Source organism: Triticum aestivum, chromosome 1B (assembly GCF_018294505.1).
Source record: "Triticum aestivum cultivar Chinese Spring chromosome 1B, IWGSC CS RefSeq v2.1, whole genome shotgun sequence".
NCBI classification, from domain to species: Eukaryota; Viridiplantae; Streptophyta; class Magnoliopsida; order Poales; family Poaceae; genus Triticum; species Triticum aestivum.
In genome coordinates, this window is record NC_057795.1 from 76096916 (window position 1) to 76123005 (window position 26090).

Sequence of the window (26090 nt, forward strand, 5' to 3'; positions counted from 1 at the left end):
ACGGAAAAAACCGTGGTAGAAGCGAGGGCGAGGAAAATTTCGGGGAGTTCCCGGTTACGGTGGGTGGTCGGGAGCCAAGCGATGCACCTTTCTGTCGTACGTACGTGTGTGTGTGCGAGGCGTTGGGCTATAATTGAACCCAAGCGAGACGTTGGGCTCTAACTGAACCCGAGCGATTGCACTGCAGGCTACGCGTTACTGAACCCGAGCGATCGATCGATCCCTTGCTGTTAACTGAACCCGACTGTGATTCCTTCGCTACTGCTGCTAACTGAAGCCGATCGATGCTGCATCTGGATAAACAGTGAGCGTTGTTGAGGGGGTTTGGATGAACAGTTCCCGGTGGGGGTTGGATGAACAGGAACCCGTGGTAGTAGAGGCCGTTGCCGCTGGATGAACAGTTCCCCGATTGATCGAGCCGGTGGATGAACAGGACCCCGTGGAGGGCTGGATGAATAGTAGCCGGTGAGGGCTGGTTGAACAGTAGCCGTTGGAGGGCTGGATGAACAATAGCCCGTGGAGGGGTGGTTGAACAGGACCCCCCGTGGAGAGGGATGGTTGAACGGTAGCCGGTGGAGGAGCGCGCGGTGGAGGCTGGATGAACAGGAGCCCGTGGATGAACAGTCGCAGGTGGAGGCTGGAGGAGGTCAATGGTGGATGAATAGTAGCCCGTGGAGGCCGGAGGAGGTCGACGGTGGAGATGAACAGTATCCCGTGGAGTCCCGTTTTGCTGTATGCCACACCCCTCCCGATGAACAGGGCCCCCGTTTTGACCATAACGCTCCAACACAAGTCCGTTTCCTCTGTTTTGCGGTATGCCACACCCCTCCCGATCAACAGGACCCCGTTTCGACCATAGGAGGTCCGTTTCCTCCGTTTTGCGGTACGCCAGACCCCTCCCAATGAACATGATCTTGTTTTCACCATGGTCGGTCGAACACAAGGCCGTTTCCTCTGTTCTGAGGTATGCCAGGCCTCGTTTCCATCGCCTGTTCCGTCCAAGCTGGTTGGCTCTCGATGAACAACATGCGTTCCGTTGCCTCCCGATGAACACGACGCATTCCGTTGCCTCCCCATGAACATGACAACGACACAGTTTCTCCGTTCCGACCCAGCCGTATACACGAGCCCTAGCCATACGTATGCACGAGTAGGCGTTCAAGACCCTGCTCGTATGTACGTACGTGGTTGTATTTACTTTCTTGCACCCTGGCCACTATACGTACGTGTACATGCTACGTGCGTGCCTCTACTACCACACGTGCGTGCCTCTACTACCACACGTGCGTGCCTCTACTACCACACGTGCCCTTCCTTACACGGCCACGGATCATCGCTGCAGCCTGCAGATAGACTGATCGACCAGTATGTACGTACACGTTCGCGACCAGAATGACAACGCTACGTACGCTTCGACCAGGTGGGTACCGACTGATGGGGTTATGTACCTAGGGTAGGGTCACGGACCTGTCCCAAGTAACTTGCCCTAGGACATCCCTAGAAGAGGTCGCCTTCCAGTCGACCAACGAAGACTCACTCGACCAACGAGGACACACTCGACTGGCCTGAAGGACTCGACCACGAAGACTCACTCGACCACTAGGAGGTCAAGAGGCACTCTGCACCGCAACGGTCTGTAATTAAGTAGACTTTATGATAGTAAAGGCACTTTATGTGGGGCGTTACCAGTAACGCCCCAGACTTAACTCACCTTAAACCTTCTCCTACGTGGGCTGGCTGGGGTCCTGGCGCACTCTATATAAGCCACCCCCCTCCACAGGCAGAAGGGTTCGGCACCTTGTAATCCATACATTCATAATCCACTCGACCGCCTCTGGGCTCCGAGACGTAGGGCTGTTACTTCCTCCGAGAAGGGCCTGAACTCGTACATCCTTTGTGCTTACAACCTCTCCATAGCTAGGACCTTGCCTCTCCATACCTACCCCCCACTCTACTGTCAGGCTTAGAACCACGACAGTTGGCGCCCACCGTGGGGCAGGTGTTTTAGCGATTTTGTGGAGAAGTTGCGATTCTTCCGAGTATTTTCATCATGGTGTCTGCTGGAGTTTTGATCGAGGGTCAAGAGATCCGTCTCGGCACTCTCACCTTCATCGCCGACGACTCCGCATGGCTCCAAGAGGCTCCACTCGACGTAGATGCGCTCCCCGTCCGCGGTGCGACGCATTTTCGCGCATGTGTCCGCGGCGTTCTGCTGCGGCAACCATCGACCCAGTATCGGTCGGTTCCTCCGTCTTCCACCCTCCCGGTCTCCCGCCAGCGCAAGCGCTCAGGCCGGTCGAGGCTTCAGCGATGGGTGAGTCACGCGGTGGCTCGCCAGTCGGCCACTACACAAGTTGCGGCAATCGAGCCCAACGAATCTCTCTACGGCTTGTTCGATCAGTCGACTGGCTCCGGAGAGACTGCATCCGAGTGCGGAAGCAGTGATCCAGCGGCGGAAATCTTGATGGTCGACGGGCCCCATAGCCCTCCTGGCTTCGCCCGCGGTGGTGGAGCAGGTGACGGCGGCGACCCTGCTCGAGGTTACGAAGAGTACCAGCCCGAGCCACTCGACTCTCTGCAAAGAGAAGAGCTTCGCCGCAGGAACGAGGATCCCCTGCGTATTCCCATCGCAGGAGAAACCCCCGAGGCTCGTGCCTTGGAGGAGGCGCGTCTGGCCAATTTGGCCGAGCGCACTCGACTGGAGAACCTTCAGCGAGCACTCGACGAGCGCGCGCGGCAACGAGTTCCCGACACCAGTCGACGTCAACTCTTCCCGCCGACTCAGGTATATCGAACCCCAATTCAGAATTTAGCAGCTGCGACCCGTATAGCAGAGTCCATTCAGCCTTCGCAGTCAGAAGCTGGCAGAGGTTTGCTGCAGATCAGGGATCTACTCCGGGCAGCAGGAGATCAGAATTCAGCCGTGTCTCAGTCGCGCAACAGAATTCACAGTCGATCTGTCACTGTGAATACGGTTCAGTCGGCTCACAGCCCCAGATCGCCTCCGCGGCGCGAAGGGCGTGAGTATCGGCGAGATCAATATGGCGACAGGCTCGACCGAGATGATAGGCGTCGAGTGCCCTATTCCCCTCCGAGGGGTGGGTCTTACGCTCCTCGGCAGCCAGATGATAGGCGTCAGTACAGTACAGGGCGTAGAGTTCCAGTTGACCCCAGGGAGCCAGGCTTCGACGCGCGATCCATTATCGTGCAAGGGTTGGTCGACCGGAACAGAGCCCATCGTGGTGCACTCGACAGAGAAGTGCCCACGAGCAGTCGAGTACATGTTTCTGGTCCTGAATGTTTCAGCAGAGCTATCAGAGCCGCTGTTATTCCCCCCAATTTCAGGTTGGCAACAGGAGTCAGCAAGTTCACTGGTGAGTCTAAGCCTGAAACTTGGCTTGAAGACTACCGAGTGGCAGTTCAGATCGGTGGTGGGAACGACGAGGTGGCCATGAAGCATTTGCCCCTCATGTTGGAAGGTTCTGCCAGGGCATGGTTGACCCAATTACCTCCTAGCAGTATTTACACTTGGGAAGATCTGTCCCGAGTGTTCGTCAGAACGTTCGAAGGGACTTGCAAGCGACCAGCGGGATTGACAGAGTTGCAAGTCTGCGTGCAGAAAACCAATGAGACTCTCAGAGAGTATATTCAGAGGTGGATCACTTTGCACCACACAGTGGAAAATGTCTCTGACCATCAGGCAGTATGCGCCTTCAAAGATGGTGTCAAGAACAGAGAACTGAGCTTGAAATTTGGTCGAACCGGTGACATGACCTTGAGTCGGATGATGGAGATTGCTACCAAGTACGCCAACGGCGAAGAAGAAGACCGACTCCGAAGCGGCAAGCACAAGCCGAGTCAGTCGGAAAAAGGAAATTCCAGTCGGAAACAGAAGCGGAAGGCTGAACCAGCAGCTCCTGGAGAGGCTCTGGCCGTGACTCAAGGAAAGTCTAAGGGGAAACCAAAAGGATCCTGGAACCCCAAGAAGGTGAAGGATAAAGAAGGGAACGACGTGATGGATATGCCGTGTCATATTCACACGAAGAAAGATGAAGAGGGGAATATCATTTACCCAAAGCACACCACTCGCCAATGTCGACTCCTGATCCAGCAGTTTCAGGGAAAACAGTCTAAGGACAAGGAGAAGGAGTCGGACAAAGCCGAAGACAAAGAGGACAGTGAGGGAGGATACCCGCATATCAACTCCACTCTGATGATCTTCGCAGATGTGGAAAGCAGAAGTCGACTGAAAGTAATTAACCGAGAGGTTAACATGGTTGCTCCAGCGAAGGCAAATTATCTGAAGTGGTCTCAAACACCCATCACATTCGACCAATCTGATCACCCAACTCATATTGCCACCCCTGGGAGGCAAGCTTTGGTGGTCGATCCAGTTGTCGAAGGCACTCGACTGACAAAGGTGCTGATGGACGGTGGAAGTGGGCTGAATCTGTTATATGCAGACACGCTGAAAGGTATGGGCATTCCGATGTCCCGATTGAGCACTAGTAACATGAGCTTCCATGGAGTTATACCAGGGAAGAAGGCTGAGTCTCTCGGCCAGATAGCTTTGGACGTAGTATTTGGCGATTCAAAGCATTTCCGCAAAGAAAAGTTGACGTTTGAGGTCGTGGATTTTCAAAGTGCATATCATGCCATTTTGGGGAGGCCAGCCTATGCACGGTTCATGGCTCGACCATGTTACGTGTACCTCAAATTGAAGATGCCCGGTCCCAAAGGTGTGATCACTGTCACCGGTGATAGGAAAAAGGCAGAGGAGTGCTTTCAGAAAGGCTCCAAAATTGCCGATTCCCAAGTGACAGCGGTCGAGTTCGAAGAATACAAGCAAAACGCAGATCCGAGTGACTTGCTGCGATCCAAGAAGCCCGCCACAGAATCTGCATTCCAGTCGTCCGGTGAGACGAAGCCTGTTCACATTCACCCGACCGACCCCGAAGCGGCTCCGACCCGCATCTCCACAACACTCGACCCAAAATAGGAAGAAGCGCTCATCCAGTTCCTCCGTGAGAACTGGGACATTTTTGCATGGAAGCCCGCTGACATGCCAGGTGTTCCCAGGGGACTGGCTGAGCATCGCCTAAGAGTCGACAAGTCTGCAAAGCCAGTCAAAGAACATCTTCGGCGGTCCGCCGTCCAGAAGAGAAAGGCCATCGGTGAAGAAGTGGCTCGACTGTTGGCGGCAGGATTTATCCGAGAGATATTCCACTCCGAGTGGCTCGCTAATGTCGTCATGGTTCCTAAGAAGGACAAGTCGCTCCGAATGTGCATTGATTTCAAGCACATCAACCGGGCCTGCCCGAAAGATCACTTTCCTCTCCCTCGCATAGATCAAATTGTTGACTCGACCGCGGGATGCGAGAGGTTGTCTTTTTTAGATGCTTACTCCGGGTACCACCAGATCCGTCTGTATGGGCCCGATGAAGTAAAAACAGCTTTCATCACTCCATTCGGGTGCTTCTGCTATATCACCATGCCATTCGGCCTCAAGAATGCCGGAGCCACATTTATGCGAATGATCCAGAAGTGTCTACTCACTCAAATCAGTCGGAATGTGGAAGCTTATATGGATGATATTGTTGTCAAGTCACGAAAAGGTTCCGACCTGCTCGCTGACCTCGCCGAAACATTTGCCAACCTCAGAAGGTATGATATCAAGCTCAATCCATCAAAGTGCACATTTGGAGTTCCTGGTGGCAAGTTACTCGGTTTTCTCGTTTCCGAACGGGGAATCGACGCCAACCCAGAAAAGATTGGCACTATTCTCCGAATGAAACGCCCTGTGCGAGTGCACGATGTCCAGAAGCTTACTGGATGCTTGGCCGCATTAAGTCGATTCATCTCACGACTCGGTGAAAAGGCATTGCCTCTTTACCGACTGATGAAGAAGGCTGACAAGTTCGAGTGGACTCCAGAAGCTGATGCAGCGTTTGCCGAGCTAAAAGCTCTGCTCTCCACCCAGCCGGTGCTTGCTGCTCCAATCAGCAAAGAGCCTCTGTTGCTCTACATCGCAGCCACAGGACAAGTCGTCAGTACTGTGCTAACGGTCGAGCGGGAAGAAGAAGGAAAAGCTCTCAAAGTTCAGCGCCCAGTGTATTATTTGTCTGAAGTCTTGACTCCATCCAAGCAGAGATATCCTCATTATCAGAAGCTTGTGTATGGAATATACATGACCACAAAGAAGGTTGCTCATTATTTCTCTGACCATTCAATCACAGTCGTCAGCGACGCTCCACTATCAGAGATTTTGCACAACAGAGATGCAACTGGTCGAGTGGCCAAATGGGCGATTGAACTTCTTCCCCTTGATATCAAGTTTGAGGCAAAGAAAGCCATTAAGTCCCAGGCAATAGCAGATTTCCTCGCCGAGTGGATCGAACAGCAGCAGCCGACTGAAGTTCACTCGGAGCATTGGACCATGTTTTTCGATGGTTCTAAGATGTTGAATGGTTCCGGTGCTGGGGTTGTCCTGGTTTCCCCCAGAGGAGATAAGCTCAGATATGTGCTCCAGATTCACTTTGATTCCTCCAACAATGAGGCAGAATATGAGGCCCTCCTATATGGGTTGCGCATGGCCATTTCACTCGGCGTCCGTCGCCTAATGGTCTATGGCGACTCGGATTTAGTGGTCAATCAGGTGATGAAAGAGTGGGACGTGAGAAGCCCAGCCATGACTGGATACTGCAGTGCAGTGAGGAAGCTGGAGAAAAAGTTCGAGGGGTTGGAACTCCATCATATACCCCGACTGAAAAATCAAGCAGCTGATGATCTAGCAAAGATAGGTTCCAAGAGAGAAGCCATTCCGAGTGGTGTGTTCTTGGAGCATATACATACTCCGTCAGTCAAAGAAGATCCTTTCACCGAAGAAACTCCGCAGCCCAAGAGTGCCACAGATCCGACTGAAGTTGAAGTCCCAGCGGTGGTCGACTTGATCATGGAGGTTTTGGTAGTCATTCCCGACTGGACGATTCCGTATGTCGCATATATCTTGAGGAAAGAGCTTCCGAAGGATGAGGAAGAGGCTCGACAGATCGTCCGTCGATCTAAGGCCTTTACTGTCATCAAAGGACAATTATACAGAGAGAGCGCGACTGGAGTCGGTCAGAAGTGCATAACACCAGAAGAAGGTCGACTCATCCTCAACGATATTCACTCGGGGACCTGTGGTCATCATGCGTCCTCTCGGACCATCGTGGCCAAAGCATACCGAGCCGGATTTTACTGGCCCAAGGCGAATGAGATGGCAAAGGAGATAGTAGATAAGTGCGAAGGATGTCAGTTCTACTCGAATATGTCGCACAAGCCTGCGTCAGCTTTGAAGACCATCCCACTCGTCTGGCCTTTTGCAGTTTGGGGGCTGGACATGATCGGTCCTTTGAGAACAGGACGAAGTGGCTTCACGCATGTACTGGTGGCAGTCGACAAGTTCACCAAGTGGATCGAAGCTAAACCAATCAAGAGCCTCGACACCGGTACTGCTGTTAGCTTCATCAGGGAACTAGTATTCAGATATGGAGTCCCGCACAGCATCATTACGGATAATGGGTCGAACTTTGACTCAGAGGAATTCAGAACCTTCTGCAACTCCCAGGGCACACGGGTCGACTACGCATCAGTCGCCCATCCGCAGTCGAATGGACAAGCAGAGCGAGCTAATGGACTGATTCTCAAGGGACTGAAGCCGCGACTGATGCGTGATCTCAAACACGCGGCTGGAGCTTGGGTCGACGAACTTCCATCTGTACTCTGGGGACTGCGGACCACGCCCAATCGGTCGACCGGAAGAACTCCATTCTTCTTGGTCTATGGAGCTGAAGCAGTCTTGCCGAGTGATCTTCTCCACAATGCTCCTCGAGTCGAAATATACAACGAAGTAGAAGCTGAACAAGCGCGGCAGGACGCAGTCGACCTTTTAGAGGAAGAAAGGGAGATGGCTCTGATCCGGTCGACCATCTACCAACAAGATCTGCGCCGTTTCCACGCCCGAAATGTGAGAGGTCGAGCCTTCCAGGAAGGGGATTTGGTTCTCCGAGTGGATCAGCACAAACCACACAAGCTTGCTCCTTCTTGGGAAGGCCCTTTCATCGTCACCAAGGTTCTCCACAACGGGGCATACCGTCTTTACAACGTCGAGCATAATATCGACGAGCCCCGAGCTTGGAACGCGGAGTTACTCCGCCCGTTTTACACTTAAGTTTTATCACTCGGATGAGTTGCAATAAAGAACTTCTGTAATCCATGGGTTTAGAAATAATTGTGTCAGCACTTTTTATTTTTGTCCACATAAAAACTCCCCCTCAGTGGGTGGCTTAGCCGCGAATCCGTTTCGCCTAAGTTTATAAAAATCCTACCGAGTGGTAAGCCAGCCTTCCACTCGGTGGCTTAGCCGCGAATCCGTTTCGCCTAAGTTTATAAAAATCCTACCGAGTGGTAAGCCAGCCTTCCACTCGGGGGCTTAGCCGCGAATCCGTTTCGCCTAAGTTTATCAAAATCCTACCGAGTGGTAAGCAAGCCTTCCACTCGGGGGCTTAGCTGCAGTCCAAGCACTCGCCTAAGTTTATCAAAATCCTACCGAGTGGTAAGCCAGCCTTCCACTCGGAGGCTTAGCTGCAGTCCAAGGACTCGCCTAAGTTTGTCAAAATCCTACCGAGTGGTAAGCCAGCCTTCCACTCGGAGGCTTAGCTGCAGTCCAAGGACTCGCCTAAGTTTGTCAAAATCCTACCGAGTGAAGAGCAACCCTCTCACTCGGAGGCTTAGCTGCAGTCCAAGCACTCGCCTAAGTTACAAAAATCCTTCCGAGTGAAGAGCGATCCTCCCACCCGGGGGCTTAGCCTCCGTTCCAGCCCCCCGCCTAATTTTACAAAATCCTACCGAGTGGTAAGCCAGCCTTCCACTCGGAGGCTTAGCTGCAGCCTCGTGCTCGCCTAAGTTATAAAAATCCTACCGAGTGAAGAGCAATCCTCTCACTCGGGGGCTTAGCTGCAGTCCAAGCACTCGCCTAAGTTTATCAAAATCCTACCGAGTGGTAGGCCAGCCTTCCACTCGGAGGCTTAGCTGCAGCCTCGTGCTCGCCTAAGTTATAAAAATCCTACCGAGTGAAGAGCAATCCTCTCACTCGGGGGCTTAGCTGCAGTCCAAGCACTCGCCTAAGTTTATCAAAATCCTACCGAGTGGTAAGCCAGCCTTCCACTCGGAGGCTTAGCTGCAGCCTCGTGCTCGCCTAAGTTATAAAAATCCTACCGAGTGAAGAGCAATCCTCTCACTCGGGGGCTTAGCTGCAGTCCAAGCACTCGCCTAAGTTTATCAAAATCCTACCGAGTGGTAAGCCAGCCTTCCACTCGGAGGCTTAGCTGCAGCCTCGTGCTCGCCTAAGTTATAAAAATCCTACCGAGTGAAGAGCAATCCTCTCACTCGGGGGCTTAGCTGCAGTCCAAGCACTCGCCTAAGTTTATCAAAATCCTACCGAGTGGTAAGCCAGCCTTCCACTCGGAGGCTTAGCTGCAGCCTCGTGCTCGCCTAAGTTATAAAAATCCTACCGAGTGAAGAGCAATCCTCTCACTCGGGGGCTTAGCTGCAGTCCAAGCACTCGCCTAAGTTTATCAAAATCCTACCGAGTGATAAGCCAGCCTTCCACTCGGAGGCTTAGCTGCAGCCTCGTGCTCGCCTAAGTTATAAAAATCCTACCGAGTGAAGAGCGATCCTCTCACTCGGGGGCTTAGCTGCAGTCCAAGCACTCGCCTAAGTTACAAAAATCCTACCGAGTGAAGAGCGACCCTCTCACTCGGAGGCTTAGCTGCAGTCCAAGCGCTCGCCTGAGCACAGGACACCTTGCTTTGAACCTGCAAAGGACATTTTGAGCCGAAGGCAATCATATTCAAGCGTCAAATTCAAGTTTGAATCGATGTCTAAAGTAACCGGAAGTGCTCAGGCGTCAAGCCTGTTAAAGTTTGTCGGATACAATTCCACTCGGCATACCGAGGCAAATTTAAAAGAGTCGAGCCAGAAGAAGTTTTTTACCCCTCCTGTGGAGGGCTGGAAGGTGCAACAAATTCATCAAGGTCAATTCCGTCGGCGATCCGAGTGGCAGCTGCAAGGAAAGTCTCCATAAAAGACCTGAAGTCGTGCTTCTTGGTATTGGCCACCCGAAGAGCCGCCAGCTTCTCCTCTCGTGCATCTTTGCAGTGGACTCGGGCCAGACACAGAGCGACATCTGCACCACACCGAGCCGAGGACTTCTTCCATTCCTGCACTCGACCAGGGATCGTGTTCAAGCGGGCCATTAATGACTCAAGGTCATTCTGAAGTGTCTCCTCAGGCCAGAGCGTCGAGTCGATGCGAGATGTGGCGGCCTTCAGCCTTGCGAGATAATCCACGACAGCTGCAACGCGAGACTCCAGTCGGAAAATATCCATGGCAACCTCGTCATTCACCGGAGAATTGACAGGGTCAAGGTTTGGCTCCAGTCGGCTGGTTTCTTCTTCAAAGTTTTGACAAAATTCTGCAAGGGTGATCACTAAGTCAAGGGGATAGTCGAATGGAAGAAGCCACAGTCAGAAATATTTGCCAAACATGGAGGTTTACCTTCGAGCATAAGAAACAGCTTCTTGGCAAAGCCACTCAGGAAGGCCTCCAGTTCAGTCTTCTTCTCAGTCAATTTGCTGACTTGATCGGTCAAGGCAGCTTTGTCAGTTCTCAGTCGACTGACTTCTTTGTTGGCAATCCCAAGAGCAGTTTTCAGGTTGGTATTGTCTTGTTCGAGCTTGGTGACTGAAGCTAACTTCTCGTCAGCAAGCTTGATCTTCTCAGCTAGCTCAAGGTCTTTCTTCTGCTGGGCCTCCCTTACCTTACCTGCAAGACACAGCAAGATCAGATGTTGAAACAAGCAAGAGGAAAAGCAGTCGTCAAGGTCTCACCAAACATACCTTCAGTCTCCTCCTTTGCCTTTGTCAGCTTCTCCTGAACCAGCTTCAAGCTCAGCTCGACTTGAGTATGTTTCTGTTCTAGCTCTGAGTAGCGAGCCACAAGATCACAGGAGTTCTGCGAAGAACCAATCGACTAAACGTCAAAAATAATTCACTTCCGAGTGAAAAAGGGAAAAACACACGTTTCTAAGACTACAGCCGAATACAAGTATTCGACCGTAGTCTCGGGGACTACACCCAGTGGGTGCACTCAGCGTGCCCCCACTAATCCTGTCGAAGACAAAGTCGACCAGTCGACCTCAAAAAAAAAAACAGTGTGCGAGACGCATTATCTAAGACTGTGATCAACTGCAAGCAGTCGACCACAGTCTCGGGGACTACACCCAGTGGGTGCACTCAGCGTGCCCCCACCGGTTTGCGAAATCCAGTCGACCAGTCGACTGATAGAAAGATTGACATTATAAAGCCTAAGGCCGACTGCCAGCAGTCGACCTTAGCCTTGGGGACTACACCCAGCGGGTGCACTCAGCGTGCCCCCGCTAACACGGAGTTTATTCGACACACCCAGTGGGTGACTAATATAAATCCCGGAAAAGAAAAGTTTTTGGTAGCATATCCAACAGAACAAACAGCAGTCGACTGACCTGGACATTGCTTTGGAGGGCAGAGCTGGCGTCATAAGCTGCCTGGCTCGCATCCCGGATAGTCTTCAGCTGCTCCATCATGAGTCCCGCCTGGCGTATCGCCTCCTTCGCCGCACCAGCTTGGTCCTCTGGGACGTGGTGAGTCGTGAAGAGGGAGGGCTGCTGAGCACTCGTCAGTGGGGTCGCGAAGGTCACCGTGTGTCGAGTGGTGTTCTCTTCCTCCACAGTCAGAATTTCAGGCGCTGACACATCCTGAGGCACCTTACTGGCGGACGCTTTCCGACTCCTCCTGTGCTTCAGCGGCTCTTCATCCTCATCATCATCAGGAAGATCGATAACAGTGTTGGGTGGAGCTGCGGAGAAGGGTCAGGATCAGAGATCGCGAGTCAGTCGACTAAGAATGGTATTAAGAACACAGCACCTGGATTCGAAGTTGCTGCATCCTCCATCTCGTGGTCATCGGCCCGGGCCGAGGTCTCAGAAGTAGCAGCACTGCAACTCCAAAGGATCAGTCGACTAACCTCAGTGTCGACCAGAGATAAAGTTCGCATAAGAATAAGAAAATATGAGCAACACAATTACCCTGAAATGGTGGGGATGGACACCTTCATCTTCGGCAGGAGCTTGGTCGGCTTCGATGAGGCCGCCCTGGGCTGCTTCGGCGCCTTTTCAGTCGGCGCCGGAGAGGTGGTCCGGGGGCGCTTGGTCGACTGGGTGGCGGTCGCAACCCCCTTACCACGTTCGGTCGAAGGGTCGTGGACAAGCTTCGACCGCCTTTCTGAGCGCGGTGGAACGACCTCCTCTTCCTCTTCTTCCTCGTCCTCGATGTCATCTTCATCACCTTCATCATCATCATCGTCGTCATCACCCCCTGCAGCATCCGAGTCCCATTCCTCCTCTTCCTGGCTCTCGCCCCGCTCGCCTCGCCCCGCTCGCCTCGCCCCCGCTCGCCTCGCCCCCACTCGCCTCGCCTTCCTCAGTCGAAGCTTGTGCCCCATTGGGCATCGAGTACAGCTCGGTGAAGGCCTAGCAGTCGCAGAAACAAGGATCAGTCGACCAGTCGACAGGGTTAGCAGAAATGAATACGACAAAGACACAATGGAAAGCAGAGCAAGTGTACCTTGTTTGGGATGCTGTCGTGGTCGAGTGGAGGAATCCTTCTGGCTCCGCGCGGGTTGTCCCTGTTTCCGGTAACGGCTGCCATCCACCTTTCCAGAGTGACATCGTCGACTTCTTCTGGATGGACTCTAGTCTCGTCTTCGGGCCCACAGTACAACCACATGCAGTGGCTCCTGAACTGGAGAGGCTGGATGCGACGCTTGAGGAAAACCTCCAGGAGGTCCATGCCTGTCACACCGTCCCGAACCAGCTGCACCACGCGCTCCATCAACATCTTCACGTCGGCTTTCTCCTCCGGAATCAGCTTCAGAGGGGAGGGCTTGTTCACTCGGTCCATGGTAAACGGAGGGAGTCCACTCGACTGCCCTGGCGTCGACTGGACCTGGCAGTAGAACCAAGTCGACTGCCAGCCCCTGACGGACTCGGGAAAGGACATGGGCGGGAAGGTGCTATTGTTCCTCACCTGAATTCCCAAGCCCCCACACATTTGGACGACTCGGGTCTTCTCGTCACCTGGGCTCGCCTTCTTCACGGTCTGAGAGCGACACGTGAAGATACGTTTGAACAAGCCCCAGTGCGGTCGACAGCCCAAGAAACCCTCACACATGGACACGAATGCAGCGAGATAGGCAATGGAGTTTGGAGTAAAGTGATGGAGCTGCGCTCCAAAGAAATTCAAGAAACCGCGGAAGAAAATGCTTGGTGGCAAGGAAAACCCCCGATCGACATGAGTGGCCAGAAGCACACACTCACCCTCTTCTGGCTGTGGCTGCCACTCCTTCCCCGGCAACCTCGCAGCTCCGTGAGGGATCAAGCCCTCGTTGGCCATGTCGAGGAGGTCCTTCTCCGTGATGGTCGACTGGATCCAGTCGCCTTGGACCCAGCCTTTCGGCAGGCGGGATCTGGACGAGGATCCTCTGCGGCTGGTGGATCTCCCCTTCGCCTTCTCCGATGCCGACGCCTTCTTGGCACGCTCCAGCGCCGCCGTCTTCTCCTTGGCCATGGTCGCCGGTGAGATGCACGAAGGGAAGCGGTGCGGAGGCGAGAGCGGGCACGCTGAGCAGGGAGGAAGGGAGCAGAGGGAGAGAGGGAGAATGCTGAGGCGCAGCACAGAAATCCTCGCCGGGCACATTTATAAGGTCCCTTCCGAGTGACTGACGTGTGGGCCCGGTCGATCTGATCATATCTGTGAGCAGTTATGAGGACTGGATACGTGGCGAAAAAGGCGGCGCGGAGATCGAGGCGTCTACGCCCCGTCCCATCCGAACGCCGCGGTCTGCCCCGCTTCGCGCGCGCCCCCAAATTTCGCACCCCGCAGAATCCGCGAACAACAAATCAGTCTGTCAGACGCGGTGAGTCCGGCGATCCGTCGCTCGGAGATCGACGAAGCTCGAAAGATCACTCGACGCAAAAATAGAATGGATCGAGTCGACCGAAGACGAATTGCTCCCTGTCAACGAAGAGACTCTTTGATCCAGAACAGCGCACAACTAGAGCGCAAAGGTTAATCGGAAACGACATCAACTCCCCCTTCACTCGAAGCCTCAATCCATTCGGGGGCTAATGATGGGGTTATGTACCTAGGGTAGGGCCACGGACCTGTCCCAAGTAACTTACCCTAGGACATCCCTAGAAGAGGTCGCCTTCCAGTCGACCAACGAGGACTCACTCGACCAACGAGGACACACTCGACTGGCCTGAAGGACTCGACCACGAAGACTCACTCGACCACTAGGAGGTCAAGAGGCACTCTGCACCGCAACGGTCTGTAATTAAGTAGACTTTATGATAGTAAAGGCACTTTATGTGGGGCGTTACCAGTAACGCCCCAGACTTAACTCACCTTAAACCTTCTCCTACGTGGGCTGGCTGGGGTCCTGGCGCACTCTATATAAGCCACCCCCCTCCACAGGCAGAAGGGTTCGGCACCTTGTAATCCATACATTCATAATCCACTCGACCGCCTCTGGGCTCCGAGACGTAGGGCTGTTACTTCCTCCGAGAAGGGCCTGAACTCGTACATCCTTTGTGCTTACAACCTCTCCATAGCTAGGACCTTGCCTCTCCATACCTACCCTCCACTCTACTGTCAGGCTTAGAACCACGACACCGACTGTCAGGCACTTCCTTGCGTGCGAAGATGTAGCTGGTGGGTCCCAGCAGTTGATGTCTACTACACAACCTTCTTCTTGTAGACGTTGTTGGGCCTGCAAGTGCACAGGTTTGTAGGACAGTAGCAAATTTCCCTCAAGTGGATGACCTAAGGTTTATCAATCCGTAGGAGGCGTAGGATGAAGATGGTCTCTCTCAAACAACCCTGCAACCAAATAACAGAAAGTCTCTTGTGTCCCCAACACACCCAATACAATGGTAAATTGTATAGGTGCACTAGTTCGGCGAAGAGATGGTGATACAAGTGCAATATGGATAGTAGATATAGGTTTTTGTAATCTGAAATAATAAAAACAGCAAGGTAACTAATGATAAAAGTGAGCGTAAACGGTATTGCAATGATAGGAAACAAGGCCTAGGGTTCATACTTTCACTAGTGCAAGTTCTCTCAACAATAATAACATAGATAGATCATATAACAAGCCCTCAATATGCAACAAAGAGTCACTCCAAAGCCACTAATAGCGGAGAACAAATATAGAGATTATGGTAGTGTACGAAACCACCTCAAAGTTATTCTTTCGGATCGATTTATTCAAGAGTTCGAACTAGAATAACACCTTAAGACACAAATCAACCAAAACCCTAATGTCACCTAGATACTCCATTGTCACCTCAAGTATTCGTGGGCATGATTATACGATATGCATCACACAATCTTAGATTCATCTAACCAACACAAAGTACTTCAAAGAGTGCCCCAAAGTTTCTACCCGAGAGTCAAGAAAACGTGTGCCAACCCCTATGCATAGGTTCATGGGCGGAACCCGCAAGTTGGTCACCAAAACACACATCAAGTGGCACGTGATATCCCATTGTCACCACAGATAAACCCGGCAAGACATACATCAAGTGTTCTCAAATCAAAGACTCAATCCGATACGATAACTTCAAGAGGGAAACTCAATTCATCACAAGAGAGTAGAGGGGGAGAAACATCATAAAATCCAACTATAATAGCAAAGCTCGCGATACATCAAGATCGTGCCATAGAGAGAACACGAGAGAGAGAGAGATCAAACACATAGCTACTAGTACATACCTTCAGCCCCAAGGGTGAACTACCCCCTCCTCGTCATGGAGAGCGCCGGGATGATGAAGATGGCCACCGGTGATGGGTTCCTCCTCCGGCAGGGTGCCGAAACGGGCTCCCGAGAGGTTTTTGGTGGCTATAGAGGCTTGCGGTGGCGGAACTCCCGATCTATCTTGATATTCGATGTTTTTAGGGTACGTAGGCTTATATAGGCGAAAGAAGTCGGTCGGGAGGTGCTCGAGGGGCCCACGAGATAGGGGCGCGCCCAGTAGGGTGGGGGGCTATCTCCTGGCCTCATCGAGGGTCTTCTGACGTGAACTCCAAGTCTCCAGGATGATATTCTTCCAAAAAATCACGATGTCAAAGGTTTCATTCCGTTTGGACTCCGTTTGATATTCCTTTTCTTCGAAATACTGAAACAGGCAATAAAACAACAATATGGGCTGGGCCTCCGGTTAATAGGTTAGTCGCAAAAGGGGTAATATAATAGCATGGAACGATCAAAAATTATAGATACGTTGGAGACGTATCAAGCATCCCCAAGCTTAATTCCTGCTCGTCCTCGAGTAGGTATATGATAAAAATAGAATTTTTGATGTGGAATGCTACCTAGCATAATTCTCAATGTAATTTTCTTTATTGTGGCATGAATGTTCAGATCCAAAATGATTCAAAATAAAAGTTCATATTGATAAAAGAAATAGTAACACTTCAAGCATACTAATCAAAGTAATCATGTCTTCTCAAAATAACATGGCAAAAAAAAGTTCATCCCTACAAAATCATATAGTTAGGCTATGCTTCATTTTCGTCACACAAAGATGTTCCCAACTTCTATACCCCCGATGACAAGCCAAGCAATTGTTTCATACTTAAATAATCTCAAATTTTTTCAACCTTCACGCAATACATGAGCGCGAGCCATGGATATATCACTATGGGTGGAATAGAATATGATGATGGGGATTGTGTGGAGAAGACAAAAAAAGGAGAAAGTCTCACATTGACGAGGATAATCAACGGGCTATGGAGATGCCCATCAATTGATGTCAACATGAGGAGTAGGGATTGCCATGCAACGGATGCACTAGAGCTATAAATGAATGCTCAACAAAAGAAAACTAGTGGGTGTGCATCCAACTTGCTTGCTCATGAAGACCTAGGGCATTTGAGGAAGCCCATCGTAGGAATATACAAGCTAAGTTCTATAATGAAAAATTCCCACTAGTATGAAAAAGACAACTTATGAGACTCACTATATGAAAAACACGTTGCTACTTTGAAGCACAATATATGAGACTCACTACATGAAGAATAAGGTGCTACTTTGAAGCACAAGTGTGGAAAAAGAGATAGTAACATTGCCCTTTTTATTTATTTTCTTTATTTTCTTTTCTTTTTCCTCTTTTTTTCTTTTTTTTCTTTTGGCCTTTCTTCTTTTTTTTCTTTTTTGGGGCAATGCTCTAATAATGATGATCATCACACTTCTATTGATTACAACATATGAATTACAACTCGAAACTAGAACAAGATATGACTCTATATGAATGCCTCCGGCGGTGTACCGGGATGGTGCAATGAATCAAGAGTGACATGTATGAAAATTAATGCATGGTGGCTTTGCCACAAATACGATGTCAACTACATGATCATGCAATGGCAATATGACAAAAGTAAAGTATGTCATGATGATGATAAACGGAACGGTGAAAAGTTGCATGGCAATATATCTTGGAATGGCTATGGAAATGCCATAATAGGTATGTATGGTGGCTTTTTTGAGGAAGATATAAGGAGGTTTATGTGTGATAGAGCGTATCGTATCACGGGATTTGGATGCACCGGCGAAGTTTGCACCAACTCTCAAGGTGAGAAAGGGCAATGCACGGTACCGAAGAGGCTAGCAATGGTGGAAAGGTAAAAGTGCGTATGATCCATGGACTCAACATTAGTCAAAAGAACTCATATACTTATTGCAAAAATTTAGAAGTCATCAAAAATAAAGTACTATGCGCATGCTCCTAGGGTGATAGATTGGTAGGAAAAGACCATCGCTCGTCCCCGACCGCCACTCGTAAGGATGCACAAGCCAGGTACACTTCATGTTTCAAATTTGTTACACAACTTTAACCATACGTGCATGCTATGGGACTTGCTAACTTCAACACAAGAATTATTTAAATTCATAATCACCAAACTAGCATGACTTTAATATCACTACGTCCGTATCTCAAAACAATCATCAAGTATCAAATCGATCATAGCATCCAATTCACTTTCTATGATAGTTTTTATTATACCCAACTTGGATGCCTACCATTCTAGGACCAATTTTAGAACCATAGAAAATACCATGCTGTTCTAAAATACTCTCAAAATAATATAAGTGAAGCATGAGAGACTAGAAATTTCTACAAAATATAACCACCGCCATGCTCTAAAAGATATAAGTGATGCACTAGAGCAAATGACAAACTACTCCGAAAGATATAAGTGAAGATCAATGAGTAGTCGATTAATTGTGCAACTATGTGAAGACTTTCTAACATTAAAGAATTTCAGATCTTGGTATTGTATTCAAACAGCAAGCAAATAGTAACAAAATAAAATGACGCTCCAAGCAAAACACATATCATGTGGTGAATAAAAATATAGCTCCAAGTAAAGTTACCGATGAACGAAGACGAAAGAGGGGATGCCTTCCGGGGCATCCCCAAGCTTAGGCTCTTGGTTGTCCTTGGATATTACCTTGAGGTGCCTTGGGCATCCCCAAGCTTAGGCTCTTGCCACTCCTTATTCCATAGTCCATCGAATCTTTACCCAAAACTTGAAAACTTCACAACACAACACTCAACAGAAAACTCGTAAGCTCCGTTAGTATAAGAAAATAAAACCACCACTTAGGTACTGTAATGAACTCATTATAAATTCATATTGGTGTAATATCTACTGTATTCCAACTTATCTATGGTTCATACCCTCCGATACTACTCATAGATTCATCAAAAAAAGCAAACAACACATAGAAAACAGAATCTGTCAAAAACAGAACAGTCTGTAGTAACCTGTATCAAACGTATATTTATGGAATTCCAAAACTCCTACCAAATTAGGAAGTCCTAAGAAATTTGTGTACCAACCCATAGCAAAAATAATCAGATCATGATCACGTTTCTGAGAATTAACAAAACTAATTTACTGGGTGCACAAGTTTCTGATTTTCAGCAGGATCAACACAACTATCACTGTAAGCTATCCTAAAGGTCTTACTTTGCACTTTATTGAAACAAAAGATATAAAACATGATTAATACAATAGCATAATCATGTGAACACACAAAAACAGTAAGGATAAATATTGGGTTGTCTCCCAACAAGCGGTTTTCTTTAATGCCTTTCTAGCTAGGCATAATGATGGCAATGATGCTCACATAAAAGATAAGAATTGAAACATAACGGGAGCATCATGAATCATACGACTAGTACATTTAAGTCTAACCCACTTCCTATGCATAGGGATTTTGTGAGCAAACAACCTTTGGGAACAATAATCAACTAGCATAGGAAGGTAACACAAGCATAGCTTCAAGATTTTAAGCACATAGAGAGGAAACTTGATATTATTGCAATTCCCAGAAGCATATGTTCCTCCCTCATAATAATTTTCAGTAGCATCATGAATGAATTTAACAATATAACCAGCACCTAAAGCATTCTTTTCATGATGCACAAGCATAAAATTTTTATTACTCTCCACATAAGCAAATTTCTTCTCATGAATAATAGTGGGAGCAAAATCAACAAGATAATTATCATGTGAGGCAAAATCCAATTGAAAACTAAAATCATGATGACAAGTTTCATGGTTATCATTATTCTTAATATCTTACAAGTCATCACAATATTCATCATAGATAGGAACTTTGGTCTTATAATCAATTGGAACCTCTTCCGAAATAGTGGAATCATTACTAAATAAAGTTGACACTCTTCCAAATCCACTTTCATATTCATCACAATAAGATTCAACATCCTCCGAAATAGTGGGATCACTAATTCCTAAACTTGGCACTCTTCGAAACCCACTTTCATCAATATAATCATCATAAATAGGAGGCATGCTTTCATCATAATAAATTTGCTCATCAAAACTTGGGGTACAAAAAATATCATCTTCATCAAACATAGCATCCCCAAGCTTGTGGTTTTGCATATCATTAGCATCATGGATATTCAAGGAATTCATACTAACAACATTGCAATCATGCTCATCATTCATAGATTTAGTACCAAGCATTTTAATGCATTCTTCTTCTAGAACTTGAGCACAATTTTCCTTTCCATCATACTCATGAAAGATATTAAAACGACGAAGCGTACGAGACAAACTTAACTCCATTTTTTTGTAGTTTTATTTTATAAACTAAACTAGTGAGAAAACAAGAAACAAATAGATTTGATTGCAAGATCTAAAGATATACCCCCAAGCACTCACCTCCCCGGCAACAGCGCCAGAAAAGAGCTTGATGTCTACTACACAACCTTCTTCTTGTAGACGTTGTTGGGCCTGCAAGTGCACAGGTTTGTAGGACAGTAGCAAATTTCCCTCAAGTGGATGACCTAAGGTTTATCAATCCGTAGGAGACGTAGGATGAAGATGGTCTCTCTCAAACAACCCTGTAACCAAATAACAGAAAGTCTCTTGTGTCCCCAACACACCCAATACAATGGTAAATTGTATAGGTGCACTAGTTCGGCGAAGAGATGGTGATACAAGTGCAATATGGATAGTAGATATAGGTTTTTGTAATCTGAAATAATAAAAACAGCAAGGTAACTAATGATAAAAGTGAGCGTAAACGGTATTGCAATGATAGGAAACAAGGCCTAGGGTTCATACTTTCACTAGTGCACGTTCTCTCAATAATAATAACATAGATAGATCATATAACAAGCCCTCAACATGGAACAAAGAGTCACTCCAAAGACACTAATAGCGGAGAACAAATGTAGAGATTATGGTAGGGTATGAAACCACCTCAAAGTTATTCTTTTGGATCGATTTATTCAAGAGTTCGTACTAGAATAACACCTTAAGACACAAATCAACCAAAACCCTAATGTCACCTAGATACTCCATTGTCACCTCAAGTATCCGTGGGCATGATTATACGATATGCATCACACAATCTCAGATTCATCTAACCAACACAAAGTACTTCAAAGAGTGCCCCAAAGTTTCTACCGGAGAGTCAAGAAAACGTGTGCAACCCCTATGCATAGGTTCATGGGCGGAACCCGTAAGTTGGTCACCAAAACATACATCAAGTGGCATGTGATATACCATTGTCACCACAGATAAACATGGCAAGACATACATCAAGTGTTCTCAAATCAAAGACTCAATATGATAAGATAACTTCAAGAGGGAAACTCAATTCATCACAAGAGAGTAGAGGGGGAGAAACATCATAAGATCCAACTATAATAGCAAAGCTCACGATACATCAAGATCGTGCCATAGAGAGACCACGAGAGAGAGAGAGAGATCAAACACATAGCTACTGGTACATACCGTCAGCCCCGAGGGTGAACTACTCCCTCCTCGTCATGGAGAGCGCCGGGATGATGAAGATGGCCACCGGTGATGGGTTCCCCCTCTGGCAGGGTGCCGGAATGGGCTCCCGAGAGGTTTTTGGTGGCTACAGAGGCTTGCGGTGGCGGAACTCCTGATCTATCTTGATATTCGATGTTTTTAGGGTACATAGGCTTATATAGGTGAAAGAAGTCGGTTGGGAGGTGCTTGAGGGGCCCACGAGACAGGGGGCGCGCCCAGTAGGGGGGGGGGGCGTGCCCCCTATCTCCTGGCCTCGTCGAGGGTCTTCTGACATGAACTTCTAGTCTCCAGGATGATATTCTTCCAAAAAATCACGATGCCGAAGGTTTCATTCCGTTTGGACTCCGTTTGATATTCCTTTTCTCCGAAATACTGAAACAGGCAATGAAACAACAATATGGGCTGGGCCTCCGGTTAATAGGTTAGTCCCAAAAATGATATAAAAGTGTATAATAAAGCCCATAAACATCCAAAAGGGGTAATATAATAGCATGGAACAATCAAAAATTATAGATAAGTTGGAGACGTATCAGCAGTCTGGGGGCGAATCATTTTTTTGCCCGTAATATGGACGCACTTCCTTGCGTGCGAAGATGTAGCTGGTGGGTCCCAGTAGTCAGGGGGAGAAAGCATTATTTTCTAGGGTAAAAAGGATGCAGTTGCATGCATGCGTCCATGGGCGTGGTGCGTCCCCACTATCAGCCTCTCACGTACAGTCATCTTCCGATGACTCTCGGTTGTTGACCATGTTGACCACACCGTGCCGAGCGCACCAAGGCCGGTGGATGACGGTGAGGCTTTAGACTGGAACGACCCGGAGATGGGGAAGACGCGATAGTGGAGTCATAGATGGAGAGGAGTGGGAAACTTGACTGGTTCGGGTGCCCGGGAGCACTATCGCCCACGGGAGACAGGAGCAAGAACAGAGGTTGAAGAAGGAGCACAGCTGTTGGATTAACATCCAACGGTCTAGCTGCTAGAATCATTTGTTGATTATGTTGACAAAGCCCTATGTACACATCTGCTTAGTAGGCCCACAAGTCAGCCACCAAATCTGTCGGGTCCCAGCTGTCATCGGGAGGAATGGTTTTTTTCGCATAACAAGGAGGCACTTCCTTCCGTGCGAAGATACAGTAGGTGGGTCCCAGCTGTCAGGGGGAGGAAACAACTTAATAAGGAGGAACTTTCCTTGCGTGTGACCATGGACCTTGTGGGTCCCAGCCGTCAGGCTCTCCAAGTACAGTCCTCTTCCGATGACTCTCGTTTGTTGACCACGCCGCGCCAAGTGCAGCGAGGTGATGGACGACGGCAAGGCCCTAGACTGGAACGACCCGGAGATGGGGAAGACACGGCAGTGGAGTCGCAGACGGAGAGGAGTGGGAAACTTGACTGGTTTGGGTGTGGGGTGGGCCTACACTCGGCAGAGAATAACAGGAGGTGCGGAGTGGAGGGATGGCCTGGCCATCGGCGGGGTAGCGTTTCGCTGAGGCGCGCAAAACAACGTCGCTGGACGCCAGAAGCTAGAGCAGGCGGTCCCGGCAGCGCTGGGGGAAGAAAACGAGAGACTGAAGAAGAATTCCGGCCGTTGGATGTAAATCCAACGCCTTGTTAGGCTTCGACCTAGTGGCCCACATGTCAGCCAGTCCATTTGTTTTTTAGTCCATTTGGTGGGCTGGGTCAAACAATGATGTAGCATGTATGCAGCCCATTTATATATATGGTAGAATTTAAAGCCCATTTGCATTTTTCTCGAAATCGGCGAACTTGCTGGGCTGGGTGAAAATATCATGTTGGGCTGGACAGAGAAATGTTATAAAAACATAAACACATGATTGCACGTCTATTACTACATTGGTCAGTAAAATCTTTGCAAGCTTATGTACGCAATCACTAGGAGTTAACTTGCCAAGTTATATATAAACAATTATTATTATTATTTTGTAAGAAATTTCAACTTACGAACAAAATATCATTTTAATTTGATGAGTTAATAGGACGTGGGGTATTATTATTTTTTAGGCTAGACGTGGGACAGTTGAATTGGTTCTAGGGAAAAGTACTAGGAGAAAACTCAGTTTACATCGAAAAATAAAATGGGAGAAAATTCAGATATAGGATTAATGAAAACGAAAAATAAAGGAAGTGGGAAGGTCTATAAAATGGTTGGACGAATGACAGGTTTAATAGAACCTTATGTTGTTTCTATTAAATATATATGTGTGTAATAAAATAAGATATAAATATAGGTTCAGTTTTGCATTCTTATAGAAAACATAGGTTCAGTTTTGCATTCTTATAGAAAAATAGAACTGAGTTGTGTGTTGTCTTGAAAAAACAAACATAACTTGGGTTCCTGATGTTATAGACAAGCTAGGTTGGGAGGCCCAGAGGCTGCTTGATACCTGCTGGATCCAAAAAATGTTGAAACATGTCGTAGGCCGCCCATGTTAAACAACAAAACCTAGGCCATGGACCTTGTCGTGGAATTGTCACGTCAGATGTCCTCATGAAAGGACTTAGTTGTGGAGCCATCGCAACTAGGAAGCTTGAAGGGGTTAATCGGGACAAGGAACACGAGAGGTTTATACCAGTTAGGCCCCTTACGATGAAGGTAAAGCCTACGTCTAGTTGGGTTGGTATTGATGTTTCGATGACCAGGGAGCGAGATACGCTATGCCCGGCTCTCGATGAGTTGTTTCTTGCCCTAAGCCGTTAGCAGGTCGTCCCCTTATATTCACGGGTTGACGCCCTGTGGCTTACAGAGTCCCGGCTGACTTATAAACAGTGTCCGGCTTGGTGACTAGTTAAATCTACCTTATGATACAAGTCATGCTACTGTGGTGGTTTACTACAACGGGCCTTAAGTCTCCTGTGGGCCTTAAGCCCTTTATTGAACCGCCATCTTCATGCTTGATCTTGGGCTTCTTTCTGGTGAGTCTTCTTTGCGTAACCCGGCCCCTCCTGGGAGGCTTACACAAATAGTTATATCCCCAACATTAGGCCCCAGATTGATTTAAACCTGTTCATGTCAATCTTAAAATACCTTAAGAAGTAAATCTTCAATCTTCTGCCTGTACAAAGGTTTTCTTTAACCCGCCGTGACGTCATCTTTTGGATCCGTGTTAACCCGCCGTGATGTCATCCTTACTTAAATTCGTTTTTTATTTCATCGTATCCTCCAACGGATCTTTGCCTTTACTGACTATTCCGAAAGCCGAGGCGTCAGGGCCGCTGGATAATAAATGTTATCTCCTCGTTTCTCCCGCCGTCTCAATTATCCTTTCCTTATAAATAGGCGCGACCCTGGTCTTCCCATTCTCCTCCTTCCGGTCATCTTCTTCCTCTCGCTGCTTCTCTGTCGCTCGAGCTCCGTCGCCGCCGCCGTTGTAGATCTCCTCGTCTTCACCAACTCAGGCCACTGCATCAACCTGGTTGGACCAAAAAAATGCAACACCCTTCCGCAGCAACCTTGCATCAGCAAGTCTCTCCTTTCCTGCTCCTTAAATCTACACTAGGACCTTCAAGTTCTTTGCGTTCTTTGTTGTTCATTAGGTTCCTTCCATAGATTTCATCACCCCCGCTTCTTCTTGATCTTGAAGATGGTAAAAGCTGATGCGGTAGATATTCCGCACCTATTTCGGATGCAAATAGATCCATTCTTGTTACACAGAGGCCCCGTTCGAACCCTCGAGCTTCATCTGCACCAGTTCTAGGTCTAGAAAATTTTCCTTTTAAAACAATTGTTTGATCCAAAATAATAACATCCACTTGTGAAACTTGTTTGTTTCACCCGGAAGTGAAAAACTGCCTCTGTCAAATATGTTTAACTGCTCATTGACACCTGTAGCGGCTTAATATTTATTGCATAGTTATCTATATATCATTAGGCCCCTTCTTCAGCCGCCACCTTGACTAATTTTAAATATTTTCCTCTGGGTTAAATTTGAACCGGAACCGCTTATTTTGTCATAGGCCTCAATTTTCGTCATGGCACCTAAGGCGGCCAAGGCTCCTGTGACCTGTAATTGGGTCCCATCCACAGTCACAAGAAGTAAACTGTCTGAGTTTGTGAAGTCTGGCCATCTGCCTAAGAAGGAAGTCATGTCTTATCGTGCCCCTGACCCGTCTGAAGAAAGGCCTCAACCCAAAGAAGGGGAGGTGGTAGTTTTTACGGATCACATGAACCGGGGATTTGCCCCTCCCGGCTCAAAATTCTCCAGGGAGGTTTTGAATTTCTTTGATCTTAGACCTCAAGACATCGAACCCAATTTCGTGTCAAATATTTGCAATTTCCAAGTCTTCTATGAGGTGTACCTGGGAGAAGACCCAAGTCTGCTTTTATTCAGAGAGCTTTTCTATTTGAACCGGCAAAATGAACGTGCCAACGGACCCAGTCTTGAACTTGGCGGCATCTCAATCCAGCGGCGGAGAGATTGCCTTTTCCGTTATGCAGAACTGCCGAGTCACCCGAAAGATTGGAATCAGACGTGGTTCTATTGCCAGGACACTTCTCCGGCTGACGAGAGCCCTCTGCCCGGCTTTCGCGCTCTGCGCCTTGAGTCCAAC